This window comes from Lynx rufus, unplaced genomic scaffold (assembly GCF_022079265.1).
Source record: "Lynx rufus isolate CCGP_SWC_20201006 ecotype Redwood Valley unplaced genomic scaffold, mLynRuf1.p SCAF_25, whole genome shotgun sequence".
NCBI classification, from domain to species: domain Eukaryota; kingdom Metazoa; phylum Chordata; class Mammalia; order Carnivora; family Felidae; genus Lynx; species Lynx rufus.
In genome coordinates this window covers 9,918,672-9,940,621 of record NW_025814840.1, presented here as the reverse complement: position 1 = coordinate 9,940,621, position 21,950 = coordinate 9,918,672, and the positions used below count along the sequence as shown (strand labels likewise).

Genomic DNA, 21,950 nt, shown 5'->3' with positions numbered 1-21,950 from the left:
TTTGGTAGCATTTTACCCACAGTAGAACTTCTTTCAAAGTTGGAATCCATCTTCTCAAACCCTGCCGCTGCTTTATCAACTAAGTTTATGTCACGTTCTAAATCCTTCATTGTCATTTCAATAACGTCCACACCACCTCACCAGAACTAGGTTCCAGCTCAAGAAATCACTTTCTTTGCTCATCCATAAGAAGCAACTCCTCATCTGTCACAGTTTTATCCTGACATCGCTGTAATTCAAATATAGTAATAATGAAAAACTTTGAAATATTGTGATAATTACCAAGCTGTGATGCAGAGACACAAAGGGAGCAAACGCTGTTGGAAAAATGGCACCAGTAGACTTGCTCGGCTACAGGGTCGCCACAAACCTTCAATTTGTAACAAACACAAGATCTGCAAAACGTCATAAGGTGAAGGTAATAAAATAAGACATGCATGCAATTGGACTTCTGTGGGATACATGAATTGGAAGCATATAATGAGGCAGAACAGACAGAACAACTGAACAATTAACATAAATATACAAAAACACACTAATGTGCTAAGTGTTCAAATGGAAAACAAAATAGGACAGGATAATAGTTAATTTAAATCTAATGTCACCTAGAGAAATGCCAGTAAGATAAGAGAAAACATAACATTTGAATTTAGTTTCAAAGAATACATACATGTTTTCTAGGTAAATTAGAAGATAAATTTATATGTAAGAGTGTCATGTAGAAAAACAGAAGGATAAAAAGCATGATCTGGGGAAAGATGGCATCAGTGTCACTGAGGTACAGTCTTGGTGAGAGGTGGAGGGGGTTGGGGAGATTAAAGCTTCATTTGGGACATGTTATGCGGGTGTTGACGTGGAGTTGTCAATGTTTCTTTCAGATAGCCCTACTCAGATGAAGAATTATTGTATGCACATCTGTGTTTTAGGATAATGGCTTGGAGGCTCCGACTTTCCTCCATAAAGCGTACAAATCCTACTTTTTCTCTCAATAGACACACATTTTTAACAAGTTCATGAGTTACAAAAAGACAGGGAGAGCTTTCGTTTTGCAAATTAGTAATGATGAAGGAGAATGTTTTAAGTTGTTTGCCTTGAGGTTTAAAATACCCAGCCTTCCTTTTGGGCCTAAAAAAGGACAAGTCCCCTCTCTTAAATGTCCCACCATAGAATCCACAACAAATCTGCTGGGTGTCTGTCACGTATTCAATTGCACCTGTAGAGAAAGAATCAATACACACAAAAGCAGTGGCCAGTGCTAAGAGAATTTATTCCACATTAGGAAGGCAAGAAACTGTGCCATTGGTACACTGGAGAGCTTAAATTGGAGAAGAGCTTTTCATGTCTGTCTGAGCCATATTGGTGTTCTGGTAGGCATCTGTGATAATATCTGAGGAACATTTCTCCATTGGAGTTGTCCATTTATTATTGTACCAAAATAAGCTGTCAATTCCCCAGCAGTACTGCACGTGCTTCTGTGTTACGCAGTTGATTTCCTAACATACGCACAGGGACTTTTCAACCTTTCTGAGTGTAAAAATTCATTATGATAAATGGCTTTGTAAACTTATTATACAGTGGAGATTGCCTCAATGATCATCAAAAGGCTACTGAAAAATTGATTTTTAAATTATAAACTGTGAGAAGATAATGCTACGCACCCTTCAGGCCTATTAGTCATTTTGCAAATGTAGCTTCATCAAAAGGACTGATTTAATATCTAATAATATGATACGACTGAGAATGAGTGACCAAGGTGACAAGTCTCATGATGTCCCAAATCAAATCCTTGGTATATCTGCCAGCCACACCAAACCTGATTGTACTGCTGTTGCTTTTATTTCTGTTAATAGGACCATTATCCTTCTAGATATTCAAGCTTTAAACCTCAAAACTGTGCTTCAATTAAATTCTTCTCTCCCTTATCCCTTCAAAATCTGGTTGGTCACAAAGCTGTTATAGGTTAAAAAATACTATTTCTAAGATATCTCTGATTATATATATTATGTATATACATATATATGTATATATATATATATATATATATATATATACACACATACACACACATATATATAGTATATATATGCTTGCCACCTGGTTTAAATCCTATTACCTATCTGGACTATTCCAGTAACTTATAACTTGTACTCTTGCCTTTAGGCTCTCTTGGAGCCAAGCCACACACCGTTGCCATAGGAACTTTACTCCCTTCTCTCCCAGATCAAACACTCGGAAGGGACTCCCCTTTGCCTACAAGATAACTCATTAGCATAACATAGCAGACTGTCCAAAAACTGTTTTCCAACTGCCTTTCAGTAAACCTTTTCGTTCACTGTCTATTCCTCCCTAAACAGGACCCTGCCATTGGTCTATTACCAGCATCATTTTGAGATTTTTTGTGTTTACATTATGCCTATTAATAGGTAGTGATACTGCTTCCATCCTGAAAAGCTGTAAAATTTGCTCCAAAATATTGCTGCATTTCGTGTGTTCTAGCTTGCATTACACACACGCATATACACACATACGTAAATTTATGTTGTGTTCTCCATAATACCACTTTAAAGCTTTGTTCATAGGATCCAGTAGGAGGACACGGGGATTACTTTAAGGGAAGGTGGAGGCCTGGAGAGGACTAACGATAGCATAGCTCTTAGCACACCCACCCATTACTTCAATTCAATAGCTGGGATTTTATTTGTTTTATTTAATAAAGTATCATATAGTATTCAATTTTATTTTTTAGTTTCCACTCTTTCTTGTTTCAAAGTATAAGGGATTTCCTACACTGACCTCCTAAATATCCACATGGACAGAATCTCTCAGGATTCTCCAGAGTCAAACTTCATCAGAAAGGAGGTAGCTCTCCCCAAAACTCCGAATCCACTGTCCAAGTAGACAACAGATGGCTTTGACCCAACACCTTTAGACTGAGACCCCCACACTTCAGGCCTCTGACCACCAGCCTATTTATTTAGTCTTTTCACCATTGTCTGTCACCTTTTCCCCCCTCTCTCTTGCATTAAAGTTTTTGATTGCTAGAATGAAGTTCTGCAAGTTTCTTCTCCTAACCCCAGTTGTGTAGGCAAATCTAGAGAAGGCACACAAATGCATGGGTATCAAGCCTGACTCATCTATAGACTCTAGAAGGGCTGGGATATATTCTCCTGGCTGACTGCAGCTGGGACAGAATCTGGTCTGAGAGGCATGATCCCAAGCCTTCTAATAATTGTCATGCCCATGCTTGTTTTTATCACAGTTCACTGTGTTTTCTCCTGATTCCTAAATGCTTTTGCACGGCTACTCACTCAACCAGTGATTGGAATTCCACTTACAATGACAAAAGCGGCAAGGAGTCCTGACAGCAGTCGCACCCAGTTAGTCCGAGATCACAATGGACCCAAGAGAGGTAGCTATTTCAGAGGTCAGATTAGAGCAACAGTCTCCCTGTTGACCCAGAGGACAGCCCGAAAGAGAGCCTGAAAGACTAAGAATTTCTACGGTGGCACTAGCATTATTTTGACCCCCAGAGCTTTTTCTTCCCATCATTTCTAGAAATGAATTTAGCCCCTGTTACATTTCCTACTCCACCTTACACCTAAACTGTCCAACCAGCAACTGCCAACTGCAAGAGTGATTCTTCCCTCTTCCAAAAACCATTTTGATCTACTATTCCTAAAACGAGCTGAATTTCAGGTTATGCCTCTGGCTAACGCTCTGTAAAAACTCCACCTTTCTTTCCCAAGGTAAAACACTACCTCAGAGCTCTCATGCCAAATTATTACAAATAAAGGCTCATGTTTAAAATGGCCTGGTTAATCTTCTCCTATATTATCTTGCTCAAATCAAATAAGAAAGAACTGGTAGAGCCCCAACTCACACTCAAGCTTTCTGCGGACCAGCAGATTCCTCTTACTGACACAAAACACTGAGTCAAGATCACGACTGTTATACGAACACAAAAAAGATAGAGAGATTTTTTTCCTGGTGATATGCTACGGGGGGATGCTTAGAAAAAGACAAAAATCGGGCCTGACACTCTGGACACAAACATGTAAATGAGATATCCTTCTTAAAGGTGCGTATGAAACAAATGGGAAGGACAACTTTTAGCAAGCAAGCTATGAAAATTTCACATCAGCCGAGTCCTATTTACAGTCACAGAGGATGAACACTATCCCCTCACTGAAACCCTTCATTTAAGAATTCTGCTTCTTTGTTTTACCATGTGTAGAGAGAAGAAAGAACTCTGCCTTAGCATCCAGAATCGGTCAAAACAATGCTGACATTTCATTTCTTCAGGGATCGACAATTTATGCTCAAAGCCATGGAAATAAAGGTTAGAACACTCTTGCAGCTTGCTGGGAGGGTCGCTTGCTACTCAGAGCAGGAGCTCAGGGGAAGCTGCTGTCTAGAATCTTCTGTCATCTGACCCCTTCCCTATGACCCCACCACAACCAAGTAATAAAAAGTACCAACTGTACAGCTCAGGGCGCTGTGGACAACTAAAGTTTCCTACCCTCAGGAAAACTGCTAGCAGCCGGGCAGGATAAACATGAGTGTGGTGGAATAGGTGTTCCTTGTATTAACAGATGCATTGCTTTTCATGGGATAAAAACTTTGATTTTCTGGCTTTGGGTCGCCTCGTATTATAAATAAAGAACCAAAGCACAGCACAGTTCAGAGAAGTAGGAAGTCCTACATTGAGGAGACTATACAAGATGCAGTTGGAAAGAAAGCACCTTCAGAAGAGATGAGAATGATGCCTAAGCCTTGGCGGACTGTAAGGAACCGTTAAGCACAGCAGTTTTTCACAGTCGGAGAGGAGTAACATCTCTGGAATGGTGAGACGCACAAAAGGATAAATACTATTTATCACCTCTGCTTGAAACTATGGGGCACCTGGGTGGCTCAGTCGGTTAAGCGTCTGAGTCTTGATTTCACCTCAGGTCATGATCTCACCCTTCGTGAGTTTGAGCCCCGCCATGGGCTCTGTGTTGACTGCGTGGATCCTGCTTGGGCTTCTGTCTCTCCCTCTCTCTCTCTCTGCCCCTCCCCCACTTGTGCACATGCTCTCTCTCTCTCTCTCAAAATAATAAATAAATGAACTTAAAAAAAAAAAAGAAACTACAGATTGGTAAGCAGCCATATTGGCTGTTGCACTGGCCAATCCCCTCCTCAGCATCAAGACACTCATTCTTCAGCTGGTGAGTCCCTCTCTGGGTAAGGGCCTCGGGCCAAAGGGAGCTGCCTTGATCAAGGTAATAACTCCATCCAGGGACACTGGGCACAGGGCATCCGTTGATTGGTGCCTTTATTTTAGCAGCGCCGAGTTTTAGGTGAAGGTATTTGGACATGTTGATCTCTTTTGCTCCGCCTGCATTATTAAAGAGTATTTTACCTGGGTATACATTTCTAGATTAAAAATATAATTCTGTTTTCCTTGAATGTCAAGTCTGCTAATACTATAATTGCTGTGAATCTGAAGATAATCCTTTTATTCTGGTAGCTTTTAAGAATTTTCTATTTTTATCCTTGATATTGTAATATTTCACCGCATTATGTCCATGTGTGGGTCTATTTTATCTACCCTACACGGCACTTGCATTAGCCAGTTACTGTACAAAAAGACCCGGTGGTTTTCAACATCACTCACGGACACTCATGCAGCTACAGCTCGTCTTGGGGTTAACTGACCTAACGGGACTTGGCAAGATGTAGCTAGCGCCCACTACAGTCTGGACCAAGATATAATACTGTCACAATATATAACAGCCCACACACGGCAGGCTGAAGCCAGTCGTGCGATCAAATACAGAGTCAAGAAGTGCAGAGGTAGACTTTTCTCCTAAGCGGAGGGACTATACAGCACGACAAAGGGAAGGTTTTAATAAGGGGACTAGAATTCATTCCACCATAATCCTGTAGGTTATTCCCAAACTGAAAACCCTCCTGCCCACTTTAGTATAAATATTCTCAGACTTCATCCTTTAGAGTATCATTTCCATTCCCTCTCTTTTCATCCTCTGTAGCTTTCTTTAGAAATCTGTTGCAGGGGCGCCTGGGTGGCGCAGTCGGTTAAGCGTCCAACTTCAGCTAGGTCACGATCTCGAGGTCCGTGGGTTCGAGCCCCGCGTCGGGCTCTGGGCTGATGGCTCGGAGCCTGGAGCCTGTTTGCGATTCTGTGTCTCCCTCTCTCTCTGCCCCTCCCCCGTTCATGCTCTGTCTCTCTCTGTCCCAAAAATAAATAAAAAACGTTGAAAAAAAAATTAAAACAAAAAATCTGTTGCAGACTGTCGAATTATACTCCAAGCCCCAATTTTATTTTTCATAATTTTTCTATTGACTCCATATCCCTTTTCTATACCTCAAAAGAAAATGAAATTCTACGAAGTATTTTTTCCTACTTTTTGGATATATAAAATTAACAGATTTATTTCAATTGCATTACTCATACAATAATATATTCTCAATCTACAGAAGTCTTGTGATGTACATAAAGTGAAATCATCTTCCAGCTTCTCCTGCCTCTACCCGGACTCTGAATGCTAATTCCCAATTAGAGTATATTTAGAGTATATTCATCTTTATGTATTTAGAGTTTGCTAGAATAATGTATATATACATGAACATATAGAAATACATTTTTGTTTTATGAAAACCTTTTTTTACACATGTAAATTATAAAGTACATATCTTGGGGGCGGCAGATCCAAGAATTGGACAGCCCCCCCCCATGCAAGTGAAGTGCTCTGCTTTTTTTTTTTTAACATTTATTTTATTTTTGAGAGAGAGAGAGAGAGAACAAGCAGGGGAGGGGCAAGAGAGAGAGGGGAAGACACAGAATCTGAAGCAGGCTCCAGGCTCTGAGCTGTCAGCACAGAGCCCAACACTGGGCTTGAACCCACACACACACACAAACCACAAGATCATGACCTGAGCCAAAGTTGGTGCTCAGCCGACTGAGCCATCCACGTGTCTCTGAAGTGCTTGCTTCTTACGCTTCCTTTGCTCTGTGGTAAACCTACCTGTCTATAAATACAGCGACTTCCTCTTTTTCACTGAAACATTTACATGGGATATATTTTCACTGCAAAATAATATACAGCTCACATAATTTATTTAAAATATTGCATATAACTTTTGTGTTAAGTCGTCATATTGTAGCTTGAGTAAAATTTTTGCCAGCGTTGTTGTTAACAGGTAAATATTTCTCTGGGATGCACAGGAAGAACCCTAGTCTTTGTATGAAAGATATACATATTTTCAATCTGAGCATATATTGTGAAAATATCTTCCAAAGAGACTTATAATTTACACACTTTTTCGACAAGGGGTAATATTGATAATTTTGCCCACTTTTAAACATTGCATTCGCCAGCATATCTTTCTTTGCTTTTAATGTTTTATTTATTTTTGAGAGAGAGAAAGACAGAGTATGAGTGGGAGAGGGGCAGAGAGAGAGGGGGACAGAATCTGAAGCAAGTTCCAGCCTCTGAGCTGTCAGAACAGAGCCCGATGCAGGGCTCGAACTTGTGAACTGTGAGGTCACGAGCTGAGCTGAAGTGGGACACTTAACCCACTGAGCCACCCAGGCATCCCCATTCCTTGGCATATCTTAATGCCGTGTATTCTATATTGATGAATTTGAATTTTTAAAATGTGTGTTTTTCTTTGTTAAAGAAGATGAAACTCTTGGGGGATGAGATGAAGAATAAAAATAAAATATATGTCATTTAATGAACTTAAAAAACAAAACATCGAATGAGACAAGCCCCATTCTACTACATCAAAGACAATATGAAACAATGGAACCATTTATACATACACTTGGAATAATCTGGCATTATCTACTGACCTGATGATGAACGTGATCATAATTTTTCCAAAACAGTCCTAATTTACCTATTGTTCTAGCATCCTGTTCCATTTAGTACTAATGGTCTAGAGTACTGGCCAGAGGATTATTCACCATCATTGCCCTTGCCAGCCACTTGGCTTACCAGCCAGCTTTCCTATACCAGCATGCAGTCTGCAACATGTAAAAGCGATCAGGCCACCAATTAGTGGGTCAGTGGAAATGAAAGAAGTTATAGTTAAAATAGATATGAAATATACATAAAAAAGAGGCTGAGCCATCCTGCCAGAGAATTTCTAAGTAATCGTCTGAATGCTTTTGCTACGGTACGTTTGGCATTTATCATAAACTGTACATCTATAAACTACTTTATTCGGTTGTTTGATGATACTATTTTTATTTTGAAAGAACCCCTTTCAGAATAAATGGCTCAAGAGTCAAAAGTTACATATAAAATGCAAGTAATGTAAACTGAAAAGTGAACTATGGGATTTTCATTTCTTAGAAAGCTGAAATGTACAAACATTTTATAAACTGTTTACAGTATTTATGATTTCCTTACATGTTAAAGTGATACTGTTATCAGTATTTTTTTAAAAAACGATATAAGATAATCCTGTGGAAGGATAATCAATATCCACTTTAAAAGTTAGTAAATTCAGGGGCACCTGGGTGGCTCAGTCAGTTGAGCATCCAACTTCGGCTCAGGTGACGATCTCACGGTTCCTGAGTTCAAACCCTGTGTCGGGCTCTATGCTGACAGCTCAGAGCCTGTAGCCTGCTTCAGATTCTGTGTCTCAGTCCCTCTCTGCCCCTCCCTGACTCATGTTCTCTCTCTCTCTGTCTCTCTCTCAAAAATAAATACACATTAGAAAAGATTTTTTAATAAATGAATGAATGAATGAATGAATAAAATATGTAAGTTAGTACATTTAACACAACTACCCCAAAAATGGTGATTTATCATACAAAACTGAGGAAGATGCATTTACAGGTAAAACACATACACCTGTGAAGCATAACTCTTCATTCAGATCAAATGGCTAAACACTTAAATAAACTTTTTCTGTATCAAGGAGTTATGGTGAGTAATTACAAAATTAATTGGCACCTGTTAATGTGATGATTCCAGAAGTTTCATCAGATACTTCAAATAGAAACCAGTTAATTCCCATAGTATATTTATCATTGAATTTAAGGAGTCAAAGAGTTTAGAAATTCATTCTGACAATGATAAGACAGTCAACTTTATAATAAATCCTTTTGGGAGTTTATTAAAAGTTTAACACTAGGGGTGCCTGGGTGGCAAAATCAGTTGAGCATCCAACTCCTGCTTTTGGCTCAGGTCATGATCTCACAGTTCGAGGATTCGAGCCCCAAGCTGGGTTCCGTGTGGTGAGCATGGAGCCTGCTTGAGATTCTCTCTCTCCCTCTCTCTCTCTGCCCCTTCCCCACTTGCTTTCTCGCTCTCAAAATAAATAAGTAAATATTAAAAAAAAAGTTTAACACTAAAGATAAAACTGATTGCTTTATGGTGATAACAGAAATACAAATTTTGATGGAACAAACATTTGTATCACGGTAAACACAAAATTCTTGCGAAATTAACAAGCCTGGATAGCATAAATGTTCTCGGATCTGTGATGCATACAAAATTCATAACTGCATCTAAACAAATTGTAATATCCCAATGCCCTAGACGGAAGCTGTGGTTGTCAAATTTTACAACATACGTGATTTGAGTAAATTAACTATAAAGTCTTCATAATATTCTTGACGTTGAAAACCAAAAACATCTTTTGGCACCACAGTATGCACCACACAGTTATTTTAGAAATGTCTAGACTTTGACGCGTTAGTTGGTAAATCAACCTAAGTATACTACCATGAACGTTTTTTGTAAACGGGTCCTCTGAAGTTAGGGAGCCTTGTTTTTCTAACGCCAGTAAAAGTATTCAATTAAATTATTTAATAAATTTAGTATCAAAAATCTTGGAAACTTTTGCTGAATTAGTTATTGAAAACAAAGTGTACAGACAATCCCTAATTTATGATAGTTTGGCTTATAATTTTTTGACCTTGTGATGGTGTGAAAGTGATATGCATTCAATAAAAAACATACTTCAAATTTTGAATTTTGATCCTTTCCCCGGTGAGTGACATGTGGCATGAAACCCTCTCGTGATGCCGAGTGACGACATCTGGCAGGCAGCCACACCATCACGAGGGTGATCGACTGTTACACTTGACCATTGTGCACCCATACAGCCGTTCTGTTCTTCACTTTCAGTACAATATTTAATATGTCACGTGAGATATGCATCACTTGATTATAATACCAGCTTTGTGTTAGATATTTAGGCCAACTGTAGACTAATGTAAGTGTTCTGAGTGTGTTTAAGGTAGGCTGGGCTAAGCTATGATGTTTGATTAGTTAGGTGTATTAAATGCATTTTTGACTCATGATATTTTCAACTTGTGGGTTTATCAGAACATAATCCCATCGTAAGTCAAAGAAGATCTACACAAACAAAAACACATAATAAGGTCAAGAGAGAAAATGAATAAATGAAACAAAGAGCATCTACCTATTCATAAAATCTCATTTTTAAATTATATAATTCCTTTCTATAAAATATCGCCTTGCAGGAGGAAATGTTTCATGGAGTTTCTACTTTTAACAGGATACATATGTATCTTTTTTACTAGAAAGGAATGGAATTAAGAAGGCCTATAATTTTGCAACATAAACAATGTGAGGGTTTTTTTCCTAATCAAACTATCTGGAAATAGGAAAAGATTCTTAGTAGAGCACCAAAAACAATATCTGTGAAATATTTAGTGTATAATATTGAAATTTTCCAATACAAAATATCCTCCAGTCACCAAAAGTTGTTCTGAGTTTAGATTTATGTTAGTCCTTTCAGATAGAATATCTTGTATCACTTATACAGAAGAGTGTAAAATTTAGATACATTAACTAAATTAACTAATTATTAATCATATCAATTATACAGAAGAGTGGAAAATTTAGATTTATAAATAAAATTTCAAGGAACACATAGCAATTGTGGAAGAAATCTGAAAATACTAAGACTACATTAAAAATACATTCAACATGCAAATAGTGACTGATTAATGAAATTTTTAATATTATTTTACCTAAATATAAGATTATTTTGCAAAATCCATTTAAGTGCTTAAATATAAATATAAAGGCATTTTTCAATTTTATTCATTCTACACAGATATTATCCTTATTCTTCAGAACTAATTTGTTTCTAAAAACCATTTAAGACAGGACTATTTAATTAGTCAACTAATGTACTATAACCAATCTGTCAGTCAATAAATGTCACAAAACTTAAAATTATACAATGTTATTTGTTTTAGGACACCTTTAACTTTCCAAGTGTCCCAGTGTCTATAATAACTTACATAGTAATACTGCCTATGACTAATGTCATTCTTATTATTTACCCAGAAGAATTCATGCACAGAAACACCAAGTGATAGATTCAAAGATGTTCACAGCTACATTATGAGGTTAAAATAAAAAACAATCCAATTGCTTGAATTGTATGATATACAGGAAAGTTGTTTGGAGAGTAAATCCTAAGAGTTCTCATCACAGGTGAAACTTTTTTTTTCCTTTTTTCTTTTATTCTTTCTGTCTTTTAAATTGTATCCATACGAGATGTTGAATGTTGGCTGAAGCATCTCACAATATGTGTAAATTTAGTCATCATGTTACAAACTTATACAGTGATGTGTGTCAGTCATTTCTCAGTAAAACTCGGGGTGGGGGGAATCCAATTGCTCAAAACTAGAAGGATGAATATAGTTTGTTATAGATTGCTATACTACTAATGAAAATAAAACAATGCAACAACAGTGAATCATACCGACATAAAACTGAGGAGAGGGAGACATACATAAGGGGATACATACTCTATGAACACACTCGCAAAACATCCCAAACATATTAAACTGTCATTATTAGCCAGATATTCACAGGAGGCGAAACTCTAAAGAAATTTCAAAGGTGTTGTTACTTATAAGGAGAAGAAAGAATCAAGAAAGAATCAAGGCTTCAGGGATTCTACAAATATTCTCTTTCTTGATCCTGATGGAGTTTAGACAAATGTTTCCCTTATAATAACTCATAAAGCCTACATTTGGATTTCATTTGTTTTACTGTGTGTCAATTTTTCATTTAAAAAAGGTATACAGACAAACATTCTGAAAAACATTTAAAAAAATTTTATTTGGTAGCCTCCTTTTATCATTTGCTGGAGTAGTTGTACTTTTGAAATACAAAGCTGAATTATAAAACATAGCTACATCAAGGTGATTTTCCTAATCTGAGTGAGCATGTGTGTGTATGTATGAGTTGTGTTTATTTGTATGTGTTTGTAGGGGTGTGTGTGTGTGTGTGTGTGTGTGTGTGTGTCTACATGTGCATTTGCATGAGAGACTGGTTTGTATGCTTTGGGGTAAGGTAAGGATACATTTTTTTGGCATGGGATAATATGATTATCACAGAAAGATTAAGATGAACTAAGAATTTGAAATTGGAAACCCCAAACAGAAAATTTCAAGTAAATGGAATAAAAGAAATAAATATATTGCTTTCATCAAGTTTGGTGTTGTAAAATACATACTTTAATATTAGCTTATTCCCAGATTTTTGTTTTCCCAGTGTGTGGTTCATGCAACTATAATGACTTTTTGAAAATAGAGCCCTCAGCTACTAGAGAAAGAGCTCCACCTGTTATTCTCTGATTATTCTCATTCCGTACTGCTTTTCACTGCCTCCTTATGAGTATTATCCCCAAACAAAAACAAGAAACACCTGCTGTATTATACACAATTTTCAATCAATTCATCAGTAGTGTTAGCATAAAAGAAAGAAATCAAGCAAATTATTAGCCTGTTTGGGAACTGGGAGAACAGATTTAAAGGATGTGAGTATTTTCCTTTTGAAATAATTTGCTTTCTTCGCCTTTTGTAATTATGGAGCACCAAATTTTTTTTGCCTTGCCAGTTACAATTTTCATCATTGTCTTTTATAATATTTATTGAAAAAGTCCCTGAATATTGGGCACCACCAAATATAAAGACACACACACACACACACACACACACACACACACACACACACACCATCCCATATACACAGATAACATGGCCAGCATTTTCTACAAGATACAGGTTTCATTATAATCATTCTGCCATTCCCTCAAGTTCTGAATTCACTTGCTTAACCCATTCAACCTTTAATTTGGCACTTCGATTCTCAGGTAGCAAAACTCACTTAAATTAAACAAAGACTTATTGATTGTTACATAATCTATTGGATAAATGTGCAAACTCTGAAGCTTACAGATCTGGCTTTATATAGTAGCTCAAATTATAATTAACTGTATATGATTGAGGCACATTAGTTACCTCTATACAATTCCATCTCCTTACCTATAAAGTGGTCATATTATCCTGAGATAAAACTTTAGTAATGTAGAAACTAGCTATCAAAATCAAGGAAAATGAAGTCATTATTAGAAAGGTAGTCAATTAATGTTATTGAGCAACTGTCATACCCCAGCTTTGTCTAGTATGCATATATTTGGTGAAACGTTTTTTTGTTGCTTGGTGTTACCCTAAATGAATGGAATGCAAACCAAAATATTTCTAGGATTACATCAAATTTTGTGTATCTATTGCAATAAGTTGAAAAAATAATAAATAATTGGACTTTATCGCCAAAACAAGTTGCTTGAATTACATTTTTGTATAATCAAATGCACAGGCAAGTGCAAACCATTTGTCAAAATTTTAAAGACAGTACAGCAAATGACTTCACTACCCCTCATCTCTCTCCAGGATGGAAAGCCTAGGGAAGACATACAACCCATTTTTATTCTATAGAATTGGCTGAGCAAAGAAGGGAGGGAGCGAGGGAGCGAGGGAGCGAGGGAGTGAGGGAGGGAGGGAGGGAGGGAGGAAGGAAGGAAGGAAGGAAGGAAGGAACAAAGGAAAGAACGAAGGAAGGAAGGAAAGAATGAAGGCAGGAAGGGAGGAAGGAAGAAGGAAGGGAGGAAGGAAAGAAAAAGATAGTATTTTTTTAATTTTTAAAATCTTTGGAGGTTCATTTTATAAATATCTATAATGATCTCTCCATGGGACAGTAAAGTTAAAATAGTTGTTTGTGAGTTCTATTACGATGTTCAAGGCACATTTTGAGTTTGAAAATTTCTGATGTGATCTTTCTAGTCATATGGGATATTTACCATAATAGTCTAAGTTAGTAGTACCTCTATTCCCTTGTACAACACAATAGATCCATAAAAGGGCACAAGTTTGGGGCGCCTGGGTGGCTCAGTCCGTTGAGCGACCGACTTCGGCTCAGGTCATGATCTCATGGTTTCTGAGTTCAAGCCCCACATCAGGCTCTGTGCTGATAGCTAGGAGCCTGGAGCCTGCTTCAGATTCTGTGTCTCCCTCTCTCTCTGCCCCTTCCCCACTCATGTTCTGTCTCTCTCTGTCTCAGAAATAAATAAACATTAAAAAAAATTTTTTTTTAAAAAAGGACACAAGTTTGGGTAGCAGGTAAAGGGAGTTCACTGGAGGAATGTAAGCAATCTGATGAATGAAGACCACGATGACCTGACCAATGGCTGAGAGCAAAGAGATAACTTTTCACTTCCCCATATGTGTGAGAACAAGTCCCGATGAATTCCTTAAGGTTGGTGTTTTTCCTCTCTGAAACAGATGGGAGAAATACAGTGATAGGAGTATGATCTGCTTTTTTATTTGAAAAGTGAATTTGCTACACTTAGGGAAATTATAGGTTTGATGCTCAGGACTGTGGCCACTGAGGCCCCAGTGCAGATACAAATTAATGTCTTGTGACAGTCTGAGGCATGGCTAATGGACTGACCTGGCCTGAGGGCCCAGAGAAGTAAGAATGCACATGTATTAATGGAAAAAGAGAGCAAATGTGAAGCAATATGGAATCCAATGTTCTGACCTTATACTTGAAAAGAAGAAGGTATTGAAGTGTTAGCAATTCTGGTGAAGTCATGACAAAAGAATACTTTGAGTGACCCTATTGTTTATGCATGATCCCAAAGAATGAACCTCTAACCTCAGTCCACAAGAGGTACAGCAATCAAGGGAGCAGTCAGATGTGGCTGGTGTCTAATCCTTGAACCAACAGGTCCTGGATCACCCATCATACAAAGGCTCATCTATCTCACTGAGAAAAAATATCAGCCTTCAGGAAATTAGCCAGGCCTTGCTCTCTCTGTCATATAGAGGTGAGAAGTTGTCTGTTTTCTCTCCAGTTTTGGTTGGTTCACAGTCCCCATTCACTTATTTAACAAGTGTATATTTAGAAATGACCATACACAGGCTTTGATTTAGGTATTCAATTGCAGATGAAACAGACATATTCTTTGTTAGAGTTTACTGTCTAGAGGAAGAAAGAAATAACATACAAGAGGGTGCCTCAGTGGCTCAGTCGATTAAGCTCAGGTCATGGTCTCACGGTTCATAAGTTTGAGCCCCGCATCGGGCTCTGTGCTGACAGCTCAGAGTCTGGAGCTTGCTTCAGATTCTGGGTCTCCCTCTCTCTTGGCCCTCCCCCACTCACTGCGCATGCTTTCTCTCTCTCAAAAATAAATAAACATTAAATTTTTTTTAAAAAAAGAAATAACATACAAGTAAACAATCAAACAAAAATATGAAATGATAATCTGAGAATGACAGTACAGTAGAGTCGAATTAGACATTTTAACAATATAAATTATTCCAACTCATGAGTATGGTATATCTTTCCATTTTCGGTGTCATCTTCAATTTCTTTCATCAATGTCTTATAGTTACAGGGTACAGGCCCTTCACCTCCTTGCTAAAATTTATTCCTAGGCATCTTATTCTTTGCGATACAATTGTAAGAGGGGTTGTTTATTTAATTTCTCTTTCTGCTAGTTCACGCAACTGATTTCTGTACATAATTAATAATTAATTAAAGTCTTCAACTTTACTGAACTCGCTGGTTAGTTCTAATGGTTTTTTTGGTTGAATGAAAAGAAGTTTTAGTTTGAATGTTATTAATTTTTCAAAGATTCTCTTAATTTGTTATGCTTCTTTCTATAGTCTAGAGAACCCCACACTCCCCCAAGATTAATTTTCTGATAAAATTTTTAAATTCTGTTCTTTACATTTGTCTTTAACCTATCTGGAATTTATTTTTGTGAATTGTTTGAAATAAAGATCCCACTAAATAATTCTCTTTTTAATTTTTTTTAATGTTTATTTATTTTTTGAGAGAGACAGAGACAAAATGCAAGTGGGTCAGGGGCAGAGAAAGAGGGAGACACAGGATCCGAAGCAGGCTCCAGGCTCCGAGCCATCAGCATAGAGCCCAATGCGGGGCTCAAACTCATGAGCTGTGAGATCATGACCTGAGCCGAAGTCGGTCGCTCAACCAACTGAGCCAGCCAAGCGCCCCATAAATAATTCTTTTTTTATAGGAATTTTTATGTTTATTTATTTTTGAGAGACAGAGCATGAATCAGGGAGGGACAGAGAGAGAGGGAAACCCAAAATCTGAAGCAGTCTCCAGGCTCTTAGCTGTCAGCACAGAGCCTGACATGGGTATCAAACTATAAACTGTAAGATCATGACCTGAGCCAAAGTCAGATGCTTAACCGACTGAGCCATCCAGGTGGCTCCCCATTAAATAATTCTTTTAGAATGCTATTCTTTTTTCCCCTTGAGTATTATTCTTGAACAGTCTGCCCAGTAACTATTGATCTGCAATATCATCTCATTCATATGTGTCCATGAATCTGATTTTGGGTTTTTTTCCGTTCCATTTTCACTTTTCTTATCATTTAACTGAAAGCATACTGCCTTAATTGCTACAAATACACACACACACCAAGTACAAATGCTCCCCCTACTCACTGTTAAATGTACATTTTAGAATCACCTTTTCAAATTGAAAAAAAAAATGTATATATAATTCTCATTGTTGTTGGAATTACACAGAACTGATGTAATGTTTTCAGAAACAATGACAAAGTTATGACACCTAATGAGCATTTTATATCTCTTCAGTCCATTTCAATCTTATTTATCATCTTTCTTTTTTTTAAATATTTTTATTTATTTTTGAGAGAGAGACTGCAAGCAGAGGAGTGACAGAGAGGAGGCAGACAGAGGATCTGAAGCAGGCTTTGCGCTGACAGCACTGGGCCCAATGTGGGGCTCGAACTCATGAACTGCAAGATCGTGACCTGAGCCAAAGTCGGACACTCAACCGACTGAACCACCCAGGTGCACCTTATTTACCATCTTTCATCGAAGCTTCCCAATTTTCTCCATAAAGCTCTACATAACTTTGTCATATATATTCATAGGTACTTATAGTTTTTACTATGCAAAATAGACTTTTTGTTGAGTACTGTTTACAAGCTTCTAATAGCATTCAGGTATAATCTTTGGTACTTTCGGATTCTTCTGTCCTTGCTCTGCTGGTAAAATTTTTCTTTGGAGAAACGAAGGAGAAACGAAGTTCATTATTTAATATTGCCATTCCTTTCAGTATATTTGCTATTTTACTAATGGTATGTAAGTCCTGCAGAGTTTCTCTTGGAAGTCTTCTCGCATCTGTTCCTTCTTCATGCCCATCCAGCCTGCACACAGTAGTACTTTCTTACCCCAGGCCCCCATTACATCAAGACTGAATTTCCAGAATATCTTCTCGAATCTATCTATGGTCTACTGCTCAATAAACCCTAATCTAGCCCATACAGAACTTCTTAATGAATAAAATGGGCCTTATTCCCTAATTTAAAAAAATGTTCAGGGGCGCCTGGGTGGCGCAGTCGGTTAAGCGTCCGACTTCGGCCAGGTCACGATCTCGCGGTCCGTGAGTTCGAGCCCCGCGTCGGGCTCTGGGCTGATGGCTCGGAGCCTGGAGCCTGTTTCCGATTCTGTGTCTCCCTCTCTCTCTGCCCCTCCCCCGTTCATGCTCTGTCTCTCTCTGTCCCAAAAATAAAATAAAAAACGTTGAAAAAAAAATTTAAAAAAAAATGTTCAATGGGTAAAATTCACATCCTATTAGATTTTCCCTCTCATTTAACCTCCTCAAGAAGAGCTTCTACAATTTATACTTATAATCTGTTTCTGTCTCTGTATCCTTCTCTCCCATCAAGCCAGCGGGCATCTTTACCATCTCTGGACCCTACTCCAACACGCCACATTCGTTCATATCTCTGAATGCTTCCGTCTTAAGCATTTGTCCCTGCCCATACTTCCCACATGGAAAAAAAACACTCTTACCTTCGACATCCAAGTTAAGCCCCATTTTGATTTGAGGTTTTCTCCTGTTATACAACCCACATTCATAGATCACTATTCTGAATTCCTTAGTAATGATTCTACACATGCTTATGTTGTCAGAAGAGTACATAATGTGCTGTTTTCATGTTTTTATGTTTCATCTGTCAACAGTAATGGATTGAATTTGTAACATGGTCAGATACTGTTTCTGCAACCAAACCTCTTTGGTATGTTTCAAATGGGACTTTTGCATCCCAAAAGTAAATGCATCAACCTAAAAAGTAGTAGCTGCTCAGTGAATACTTGTTTATTAATTTCCCTTATTTACTGTTCAATTCCTGCAATAGAGTAACTGTGCACATATTAAACATATAATGTACATATTTATGTGCATTATGTACCTCCCCTGAAGGCAAAGTGAGTAAGCATTTTCTCTCTAATTTAGGACGTTTTATAAAAATTATAGGGTTTCTATGGAAAAATATGTATATGGTACAATGAAAATTCCAGAAACTTAATACAGATTTTGTCTGATTTGCCTATCTTTATTAATATGGCTTGCCTTATTCCAAATCAACTTAACAGAATAAGAATTCAGACTAAATCCAGAATAAAGCATCAGCACTTTGGTGTTAACATTAAGTGAGCTAGCTATGTTAACACTTCCTTACAAGTATACATTACTTATTTCTTTCTCATAAGCCTATTAATAAAGGGGATATATGCCTATGATTGTCAAACACCTTATTTATAAAAGAGAATATTTTAGGTTAGCATCTTACAGGTAACTAACCATTTATAAGGTACCATTTCTACAGCTCACCAATTTACTTAGGAATCAATTAATTTGCTTCCACCCACCTCCTTTCAAGACTGCAGTATTTCTAACTTCATCTACAGCTTGATCTCTTTGAACTTGAAGTGTGAAAGGTTGACATGACTACAGCCATTTTAAAATAGAATCGGAGCAGCCACTGCAGAGAAACCGCCTTACTCACCTTTGTTTGAACTGGGTCAAAACCTTTGGACTGAGCAAAATGGCAATTGTTTTAAGTGATGGCTTGAGAAGTCAATATGAGACAAGGGACATTCTGGTCACAAGACTGATGGTTGGGGAGTTTCAAAAGATAAAATCGGTAGTCAATGCCTAACCCAGAGTTAACTTGTTACCATCCAGAGAAACGTTTTTTTTTTCTTTTTTTCTTTTCTTCAACTTATGTGATTTTGCCCCCCCTTTCTTTAACTCATAAAACACCCTTGCCTCCACCCTAGAAGCAGGAGCACTATTTGGGTAACCACCTGAATCTGAGCTCCCTAAATTTCCATACTTTAACTGCAAATAAACACTCATTTGTCTCTCATTGTGGCTTTTTATTTTCAGGTTTACCAAGTAAAGATTGGAAGCAGCCATTAATGATACAACACTCAGAATAAACTCCCTAAATGAACGATTTTGTAATTCCAAATACAGAAGTCTGTAGTTTCTTTTTTAATGTTTATTTATTTTTGAGACAGAGAAAGAGAGAGAGTGGTGGAGGGGCAGAGAGAGAGGGAGACACAGAATCCGAAGCAGGCTCCAGGCTCTGAGCTGTCGGCACAGAGCCCTACTCTGGGATCGAACCCACGAACTGTGAGATCATGACATGAGCCGAAGTCAGACACTTAATCCACTGAGCCACCCAAGCGCCCATAGAAGTTTGTAATTAAATTGAATGACAAATATTTGAACAAATGAAGGTAAAATAATCCATTTCTTCCATACATTTTATTTCAGGGAAGTAGAATATGCTAAAAATGGATGTTTCCAATTATAGGTCCTATTATTCCAGGAAATATGGACATAGATAGCTGATTAAGCTCAGAAAAATACCCTTACAAGTACCGAGAATTTAAAAACTATCAGTTCTCTCAATAGCTTCCTGTAATCTAAGCTTATTTTCTTCCAGAATGTCAATACTATGATATTTCATCTTTTTTTTTTCTTGCCAGTAAATAATTTCTTTTACTATTATGGATAGTAAACATCTCCTGCCATTTTCCTCCTGCCTTTCAAAACAATAAGCCATCTAAAAAAGACATAAAAACTATAATAAATCACCTTTGAGAAATTCTGACAGAAACAAAGTTTGAGCAGTTGCTTAACTAAAAGCTTCATCAGAGTTTTCTGCCTGTGGATGATGCTGTGTAAGCATCCTTGAAGTCTCCCCTCCCACTGCCATCATATCTAAGTTAGAGTCTCCCGAAGAGCCCAAACAGCTGTAGAAGCTCTTCATTGGAGGTTTGAGCTTTGAAGAGACTGATGAGAGTCGGAGGAGCCATTTTGATCAAGGAGGAACACTCACAGACTATGTGGTAATGAGAGATCCAAGTGCCCCAGAGGCTTTGGATTTGTCAACTACGCCATTGTGGAGGAGGTGGATACAGCCATGAATGCAAGGCCACCCAAGGTAGATGGAAGAGCTGTGGAACCAAAGAAGGCTCTCTCAAGAGAAGACTCTCAACGACCCAGTGTCCACTTAACCGTGGAAAAGATTTTTGTTGGTGGCATTAAAGAAGACACTGAAGAACATCATCTAAAAGGTTATTTTGACATATGGGAAAACTGACGCCGTTGAAATCGTAAGTGACCAAGGCAGCAGCAAGAAGAAAGGCTTTTCTTTTGTACTATTTGATGTCCATGACTCCATAGACAAGACTGCCATTCAAAAATACCATACTGTGGATGACCACAACTGTGAAGTAAGGAGAGCTCTACCTAAGCAGGAGATGACCGCTGCTTCATCCCGGCAAAGAGGTTGAAGTGGTTCTGGAAACTTGGATGGTGGTCATGGTGGTGGTTTGGGTGAGTATGACAACTGTGGTCAAAGAGGAAACTTCAGAGGGCAGGGTGGCTTTGGTGGCAGTTGAGGTGGTGGTGGATATGGTGGCAATGGGGATGGCTATACCAGATTTGGTAATGCTGGAAGCAACTCTAGAGATGGCAGAGGCTATAATGATTTTGGCAATGACAGCAATCACTCTTCAAATTTTGGACCCATGAAAAGAGGAGATTTTGGAGGCAGAGGTTCCGGCCCCTTGGGTGGTGGAGGCCAATACTTTGCCAAACCACAAAACCAAGGTGGCTGTGGCGGTTCCAGCAGCAGTAGCAGCTATGTCAGAAGCCGAAGGTTTTAATTACTGCCAGGAAACAAAACTTAGCAGGAGAGGAGAGCCAGAGAAGTGACAGAGAAGCTACAGGTCACAACAGATCTGTGGGCCCAGCCGAACATAGTGGTGGCGAGGCCTAGCTGCTACAAAGAAGACATGTCTTAGACAGTACTCCTGTATACGGGCACAAAACTCGAGGACTGTATTTGTGACTAACTGTATAATAGGACATTTTAGTTTCTATTCTGTGGAAAGTGTAAAGCTTTCCAACAAAGGGGTTTTAATATAGATTTATTTTTGCACCCATGGTATTAATTGCTAAACGTAATAGTCTAATCAGGATATGAATAGATTGTATCTTTTAAATAAATAAATAAATAAATAAATAAATAATAAAGTTTTATCAGAGATTTTAATATTTTAATATGCCTTATGAAATTTCAGAAGGGACAACACTCTGTACAGGATTTCCTGAAAAATTATAAACATGGAACGAAGGACAGAAAATTTTCCACCCCAAGATATGGCTCTTTGGCATACTGATTATTTTAAGCTGGTTATTGTTTTCTAAGTGAGCTCTACATCCAACCTG

At 38.0% G+C, this 21,950-nt stretch overlaps 1 pseudogene; it reads left to right on the top strand.

The window, feature by feature from the left end:
• Positions 1-328: 328 nt before the first annotated feature.
• LOC124518645 (heterogeneous nuclear ribonucleoprotein A1-like) lies at positions 329-21,385 on the top strand (annotated as a pseudogene).
• Positions 21,386-21,950: the final 565 nt, after the last annotated feature.